We start from the raw sequence: 8216 nt of genomic DNA, 5'->3' as shown, positions 1-8216 counted from the left end.
AACTAATGTTCTTTCGCACAAAATTTGAAGAGAATGAAGAGAAATCACGTTTTGTTGTCCTTTTTGTATGTAGGCCTAGATTCATTCAAGCTGTTACAAATTGCATGATAATTATGGTTGATGACGAGTGTAAGGTGATTATTTCATGTATTTATACGCCTAATTTGGATTTAAAGGAGTATTTTGTGATTTTAGCATCCTCTTTTGTATGACTTTTTTCAGTTGATATCCACGAAAAAGCTTATTCCAAAAATGTTAGTTGATTTCGATTTTGCATTTGCGAGTTATCATGGTTATGTGTATTCCATAGGTCACTGTGTTGTAATTTCGTTCTGTTACCTAGAACACTAATCACATTTGGCGATAGTTTTGCAAAGCGCAGATATATGCATGATGAATCTGCAAGAAATATTTTGCACATAGAAATTATATAGCCAGAGATTTCTGGTGAAATAGTAGTATAGATGAAATACAGTGGTGAAAAATCCCAAATCCAGAATATCACAAATATGTAGTAATTATCCACAAAAAACGGCGTCAATGTATAATCAAAGTATTCTCTGATATCTTGCAGTAAAAGTGCCTAATCTGCCTAATCTGCATTCCAGAAAAATACAGTACAGGCTCAGCACCAATATTTTGGGATTATCAAGTTCTGCCAAATGAAACATAGCTCAATCATAATCATTCATTTAGTCCTAACTGGAGATAAAAGAAAATGTTCACTATTTTATTAATTTCTTGGAAAAAGAGCCAAAAACATGCATGTTTTCTGACAATCGAGTCACAAAAAATCACAGACTTTGAACAAGTCTGAGCATTCAAAATCTTGAGTAGGCCTATATGCCGAAATTTTGCTCTAATTTTCACTTTTTTTGTGTTACAATGGTAATTTACCATTGAATGGTTGGTTATAAAAATGAAACATGTGTTTTCCAAAACCAAGTCTTTGGGATTGCTTGTCACAGTACGGTATACGAAAAACACCCTAAAAACGCATGTTTTTGACCCTTATTTCCAAAAATTGGCTAAATATTAAAATTTGATTAGTTTAGGACTATGATTTAGCTATGTTTCATTTGGCAAAACAGGATAATATATTTTTTTATTCCAAAAATTAGTTCTGTATTTTTTTAACGGTATGTGCTAAGTTCTCATAAACACAGAGCTCTGGAGAGAGCAGCCTCACGTGAGCGCTCATCGCAAGAAAAGATATTTCAAATGGACAAATCAAATCATAGGCCTATATCAAAATGTTCAGAAGAGACTGTAAATGTCAAAAATATCAATTTTTAATAATTTGCTATAATATTTGTATTTCAAAATATCAAAATTATTTGATAGCCAAGTCAGAAGGACATTCCTCATATTCAAAATACAATTATTTTGATGTGTCTGATGATGTGCTCTCACTGATGTCCCACTGACAAAAAATACTGTGCAAACGTTGCTAAAATTCATACAATTAATAATTTTCCAAACGGCTCGCCAAAAATCCCCCTACCCCCATGAGTTCTTGAGATCCTGGGTTTTCTTTTCTTTCTTTTCATATCTTTACAATTTCAAGCTGGCGAAGTGAACACAAGAAGCTACAAGTTAAGAAGTCGGGATTCGTGATCACATTCACAAGATCTTGACTTCCTGAGTTACAAAAAGAAGCGCATGGCCCTTAGTTACTTCCGTACCAACTGCATCTCGAAGCGCCGTCGCAGTACAAAGTTCATTGAGTCGTTCGTTTTACTGTGTCGGGCGCGTGAGTGACCACTGGTGGTGAGGTATCTGAGGCAATTTCGGGAAAAGTGCGAAAAGTGTAAATAATCAACACACACTGGCACTGCAGCTGCAGCTCTGAGCTTGCATGACAACAGCAAATTCTTCCGAAGGAATTCGAATTGAAGCGAAAAGGGTTAGGATTTTTGAAAATAGGGATTCTGAATGATTTTACGAATCAACATTTTATAAAAGTAAGCATTGTCACTGAACTTGTTGTAAGTTTTGTCGTTAGTTTTGTCTGACTCAACTGTTCAAGCTATTAATTTTATGTTTTTAAGCTTATCTAATTTGCTGAGCTAAGTGATCATATCATCAACATCAGAATAGGAGTATTTTGTGATCCTAGCATACTCTTTTTATGATATTTTTCATTAGATATCCACGAAAAAAGCTTATTCCCAAAATGTCAGTTATTCCGATTTTGCCATACCCAATGACCGTTTGCGTTTAATAGCGAGTTTATGCATGATGATTATGTGACAAGCGGCTACGGGACGACAGGTAACCTTCCGGTCAGCTATTGTCTGTGAATTTCTGACCCTGCCTACTAGCCAAGAATTTGCTACAGATAGGATAGCTTCACATTCTCTGGACTAGGCTAGAGACCATTGCATTTAAAATCTAGTCAGATTTGCTGAAGCATGACACCGTAAAGCAAAGGAAGTTCAGTAAGTAAACACAGCCGATCACGAGTTCACGACATCAACAGGCGATTGCATCAAAAATGTAGCTCTTGATCAGAGCCCTCAGTGTACCCTTTAAGAAGATCCAGTGATCCCCGAGTAAAATAAGCAAGTGACTAGTAAAGAAAATGTATAGTGAAACAAAATGAATAAAAATAATATCACTCTGAGTCACTGATCCTGGATCTGTGCTTTACAGAGCTTGCCGACGGCAAGCTACAATATCACTACCGGCGGTACTAAGGCAAACTATTTAGTCACCAACACATCTGTGCTCAGAAGTAACAGACTACTGCACTATGATGCCACTATCCCCTTGCCGAAGGCAACAAAGGCACGCGAGCGAAGCGAGTCAGTGGGTCACATCACAACAGGGCCACACTGCAGGAAAGACCACTGATGACCCCACCCCACACACCGACATCGCCTGGCTAATAATTATTTGGTGCAGCAGAGACATTAAAATGAATACACGGATCGATACACGTGAATTGCTATGCACGATTTTGATATCAGACGAAAATCTTCGGATACTGGGTTAGAAAATGATGAATATCTCCCGTAAATGAATTTTTCTCAAGAAACCAGATGTGGTCTCATACACTTGAAAATACGTGTTGAACAGATATGATAGTCGTTAGCGTGCGCTTTGAAAATTGGCCGTGCGCTTTGACCAAAACTCTAATTTTATATTGCGTTGGTCATGTATGGACTACAGCGCGCAGCAGGCTATAGCGGCACTCACTTAAGTGGAGACAGTATAACCATTGACCGCAATGTCGTATACAAGCTTGCTCACACAGCGAGAAATCAATTATCGCTAATTATGCATCTCATAAGGTCCGAATAAAATGATCATGGGTGGCTGTGGATTCAACCTACCATGGCGATTTCTACCATGAAGATATCGGGGCGATGTCACTGTGCCCCACTAACCGCGAAAGTCCACCAACCGAAGGCGCCAGCGGAGGAGGACGGTCGGTCTTCACTAGTGTGTCACTTAGAGGGGATATGGCATGGTTTTTCATTTTTTTTTCTATTGGGTGGAAAATAGGTCAGCTTTGGAGCAAAGCTACAAAAATGTTGCTAAAATTACACTTCAGCTAATTTTAGACTGTCCAAAATAGGCAAATCTTGCTCAAAAGATAAAGTTGACTCATCAATAACTTTCATCCAAATGTCAACATTAGCAGAATAAATAACCTCCGGTGCAAAAATTTGCACCGCTGTCCGAACAAAAAACAATAGCAAAGCACTCTAGTAGAATCGAATGCGTAACTATCGTGTGCAAATTTGAAGCTAGAGTTCTCGAGTAATTATCCCGTAATTATATTACACTGCTCCAGACAATGACGTTAAATTCGTTAATTAATGGGTTGTAATTTCACGATATCTTTGCTAAACGAATTAATCTGCAAGGGTCGAAAATTTTTATGACCACCCTCCTTCCGCCTACACAGACTCAAGACAAATTATTCATTGCTGGAACAAAGGCGAGGAGCGGACCAAGACTTTAGAGCGAAGAAAGTGCAGAGTGTGTTAAAATTTGACCGTGTGTGTAAAAAGGCCCTGCGCGGACCGCGCAAAATTTGTGCATTTAAAGATTGTACGCACATTTTGATTATTACATTTTTGTTAAATTAAAAGAATGCGCGCGCAGCACGTGAACATTTTTATTTATTTATTTATTTATTTCATTCTTATTTAACCTGGGTTGACCTTTCAATGCACTGGCATTGTTCTCCCAAGGTGCCCAGGTGGCACAAGGCCAACATTAAAATACACAAGATACAACATATAAAAATACAGATGGAACAATAATATACATAGTAAAAAACTAGCACACAGATTTAAAAAGGTAATCGGCAAGAAGAGTGGATCAGGGTCAGGCGGGACACCCAGAGCAGACCCCCAGCCACATGCAGGCCGCAGGACCCCAACCACGACCAATGCACTGGTAGGGCCCCAGGCTGGTCAGGGAGCAGGGAGACAACGACAAAAATTGATCCTATCCAAGCCCCCACCCAGCCACAGTTCCCCAGCAGTACCCCATCCAAGGAGAAAGGTCCAGCGGTCCACATGCGCCCAGGACACCAACCGGCTGTCCGTCCATACCCGAACACCCATAAATTGCCCTGAGAGAGACATTAAAAAGAAAAAATACACATTAATATACATTGCTATAAAAGACAATATTGCACTAGTGTCGAACTATGGGCAGGTCCACACGTGTTAGCAGAAAGTCCATACTTCCACCCACCGGGAATGCCGGATTGCCGGTGCCGAGTCGGGGGTCCCCGGTTCCGCCCGGTCGGGCAGACGCCCATGGCCCAGTAGCCATCGCCCCAGGTACATATAAGCCACATAGGAAAACTAGGCCTCCAGGGCAAAAAACGACAACGCCAAGACCGTCAGCCACCCGGGCAAGAACCGCAAACCCCTCAACAACACCGACACCCCAGCAGAATGTAGCAAGGACCTTAAGTCAACACAAATGGGCACACCCATAGTAAGGCCACATGAGAGAGATGCATGATGAAGAACAGTTGCATAGTACATAATCACATAATTAATTAAGTCACATAATTTTAGTCGCCAGCCCTTAATAATTCTATAACCCCCCCTATTTTGGGTGTTAAAAAATTATAACCCTGCCTATATATTTGGTCTAAAAATTCTATGAACCCCCTCCCCAGTATATTCATGACCCCCTCCCCTTCCGAAGAAAATGACAGCCCCTTTATCCTCTTGTCCAAAAATCACTGGGGACAACCTTATTGAGCTATATGCACTTATCCTCTGGACAACCACTATATTTTACCTCCAAAATCATGATCAAGTAATTTTGTATAAATATTGGTAATTGGACTAAGATTTATATGTTTTAATTGTTATCACATTTAACAATAGTAGGCCTACCATATTGATTTCATTTTTAAATAATAAGGATCAACCAAGCTTTGATGGTTGATCGAAAGATCAAACTAATTTGTTTCTATTGCCTTAGAAGTATTGTATATATGAGGACTATGCTTGAATGATTCAATCAGGGGCGTAGCAAGAGCCCGGGGGTCCATGGACAAGAAACAGTGCGGGCCCTTTTAGCAGGACCAGATTTACCATTGGGCCAGAGGGGCCCCCAAAATTGCCCTGTGTATGTTCCTGTTAGCCCGACAACACATGTTTTGGACCAAAAATTGGACCGCCTGCATATCATACTAGCCCTCCACATAGCAAAATTCACCTTCATTTTGGGATAAAATGGTCTGAAATTAAAATTTTATTTTTGCGCGCAAATGTCATAGTAAGCTTAAGATCTGAACAAAATATGCTTAGGCCCCCGCTTAGGCCCTATCTCCCTCTAATTTGCAATGTTTCTGCCACCATTGTCAATCTTTTGACCTCCGCCCAGGTAAATTCGGCCCTGCCTTGTAGCATCTCTTTAATCAGCACTTATTTCATTTTCTCTTTTGCTTGGGGCCCCTGAACCCTCTGGTCCCATGGTCTTCGTCCACCATGTCCCCCGCTTGCTACGCCCCTGGATTCAATCATGTTTCATGGTTGTTCACTTCACCATTTATAAAGTTTGTAATCCAAGCCTCATCCAGTGGCAGCGCCAGGAATTTTTTTTAGGGGGGAATCAGGGGGAAAGTGAACCAAGGGGTGAAAATCATCAAAGTCTGTGTAAAATTGCCAAGACATGAGAATAGATCAATTGATGACAAAACAGGAAAATTCTGAAAAAGCGTGTAAAATGTGACAAAAAATCCCCCAAATGGGCTAAAAATAAATAAAAATGTGGAATTTGAACAACAACAAAAAAGCAGGAAAATTCTCATGTCTCAAGTTGAAAATTGTCGTAATTTGGGTTTTTTAAACCTGACAAGGCCTTAAAAGAGGGGGGGGAAGAAAAATATTTTGCAGGGGAAAATCCACATTCCACCCTTGCCCCCCCAGTATTTACCTGGTTTGATTGAGTGATACAATGTATATCATTTCATTAAATTTAAGACCAGTAACCAACCTTGATTGATAACATCATTGATAAAGCCATATCAATAACTATCAATGTCTTCCCAAATTTCAAGCAAATTAAAAACTTCCTAGAAAATGTTTAAAATTCCTTTTAGGCTTGTTAAGCAATACTAATTGACTTGGTAAACTTGATATTTATTTTGTCAACACCAGTTAACCTCTGGCGAAGGATTGAGCGCAGCAGGAGGTGAATAGACTTGGAATGTAGTGTCTTTGCCTCAGGTCACAGACCTTTAGTGATGAGCGGTATACATTGTACCGTTCTTTATCATGGTTATCTGTAATAAAAGCTTACTATACGGTATACATGTATATTGAACAACTACTTTTTTTGTAAACTAATGTTTTATACCTGCAGTAGATCACAGCAGCTGAAAGAACTGTCCCAATATGGATCACGAACTGCACATACCTCATGATACCTGTATCATAGAGTAGACAGTGCACACAATCCCTCACTTCATCTTTACTTACTTTGTGAAACTGTCCTTAGCTCTCAATGTCTAAGCAGTTCTTACAGTGGACTGGTGGTGGAAGCATTAAAATTTAGGGCGGTCGAACAAATTTCACTTCAGACCATAATTTAGCCCCAAATGATTTGTGTTTGCTAATTTGTGGGCCAGTGCGCGTGAAGTGCATAAAAGTTTGCAATATTACCCATTTGGGCCCAAAACGTGTTTTTTTCATACCAAAAAAGGCAAATTGTACAGGGAAACTATTGCTTTATTTTTTCTTGTGTGATGATTTTTAGGGGGGATGTGTTCCCCTACCTATGTTCTTTTAAGTTTTGTTCATATATTTGCTACATGGAGCAAGCAGATCTACTGTAATGCATGATGGGATAGTCCTTTCAGCTGATGTGCCTGTAAACACTATTAGTCAGGATAGACATTCAATTTGACAAATCTTTATTCATCAGATAGTCAGATACCTATCTTTATGTAGGGCCTAGATATAAGAAAAGTTATATTATTTTTAGGAACTGGAATGAGCGTTTCAACAGTATTTTTTGTGGGACATCTCACATGAAAGCACATCAGGCACATCGAATTGCATTCTGAATACAAAGAATGTCTTTCCGATATCAAATAATTTTCATTTTTAGAAATTCACGATAATAATTTTATGACAAATTATTTGATATATTTTTGATATAACAGTCCTCAAAGTAAATTTTATAAATCTAATGACATATTCTTAAAGTGTATGTAGCTGGGAGGAAAATCCGACGATCAATTGAAAATTTTGACCTTTCATATTGAAGATATGGATTTTTTTCCCAAAAGACCTAATTTTTTTTGTTTTTTTTGGAAAAAAATCCATATCTTCAATACGAAAGGTCAAAATTTTTCAATTGATAGTCGGCTTTTCATCCCACCTACATACAGTTTAAGTATAAATCATTAGATTTATAAAGTTTACTTCGAGTACTGTTAAATATCAAAAATATCAATTTTTAATCATTTGCCATAAAATGTGTATTATATTGCGAATTTCAAAAAATCAAAATTATTAGGACATTATAGGACATTCTTCGTATTCAGAATGCAATTCGATTTGTCTGATGTGCTCCAATGTCCCTCAATATATACTGTCCAAACGTTCATACCCCATCCCTTAAATATAAAAAATAAATTAAAATAACATTCTGTTTTTAAAATACACTTGTTTTTGTGTGTGTACTGCTCATTTCAATATATGATATGGTCTATTGCAGGCCTTCTC

Source organism: Amphiura filiformis, chromosome 6 (genome assembly GCF_039555335.1).
Source record: "Amphiura filiformis chromosome 6, Afil_fr2py, whole genome shotgun sequence".
Classification (NCBI taxonomy): Eukaryota; Metazoa; Echinodermata; class Ophiuroidea; order Amphilepidida; family Amphiuridae; genus Amphiura; species Amphiura filiformis.
This window is presented reverse-complemented; position numbering follows the sequence as displayed.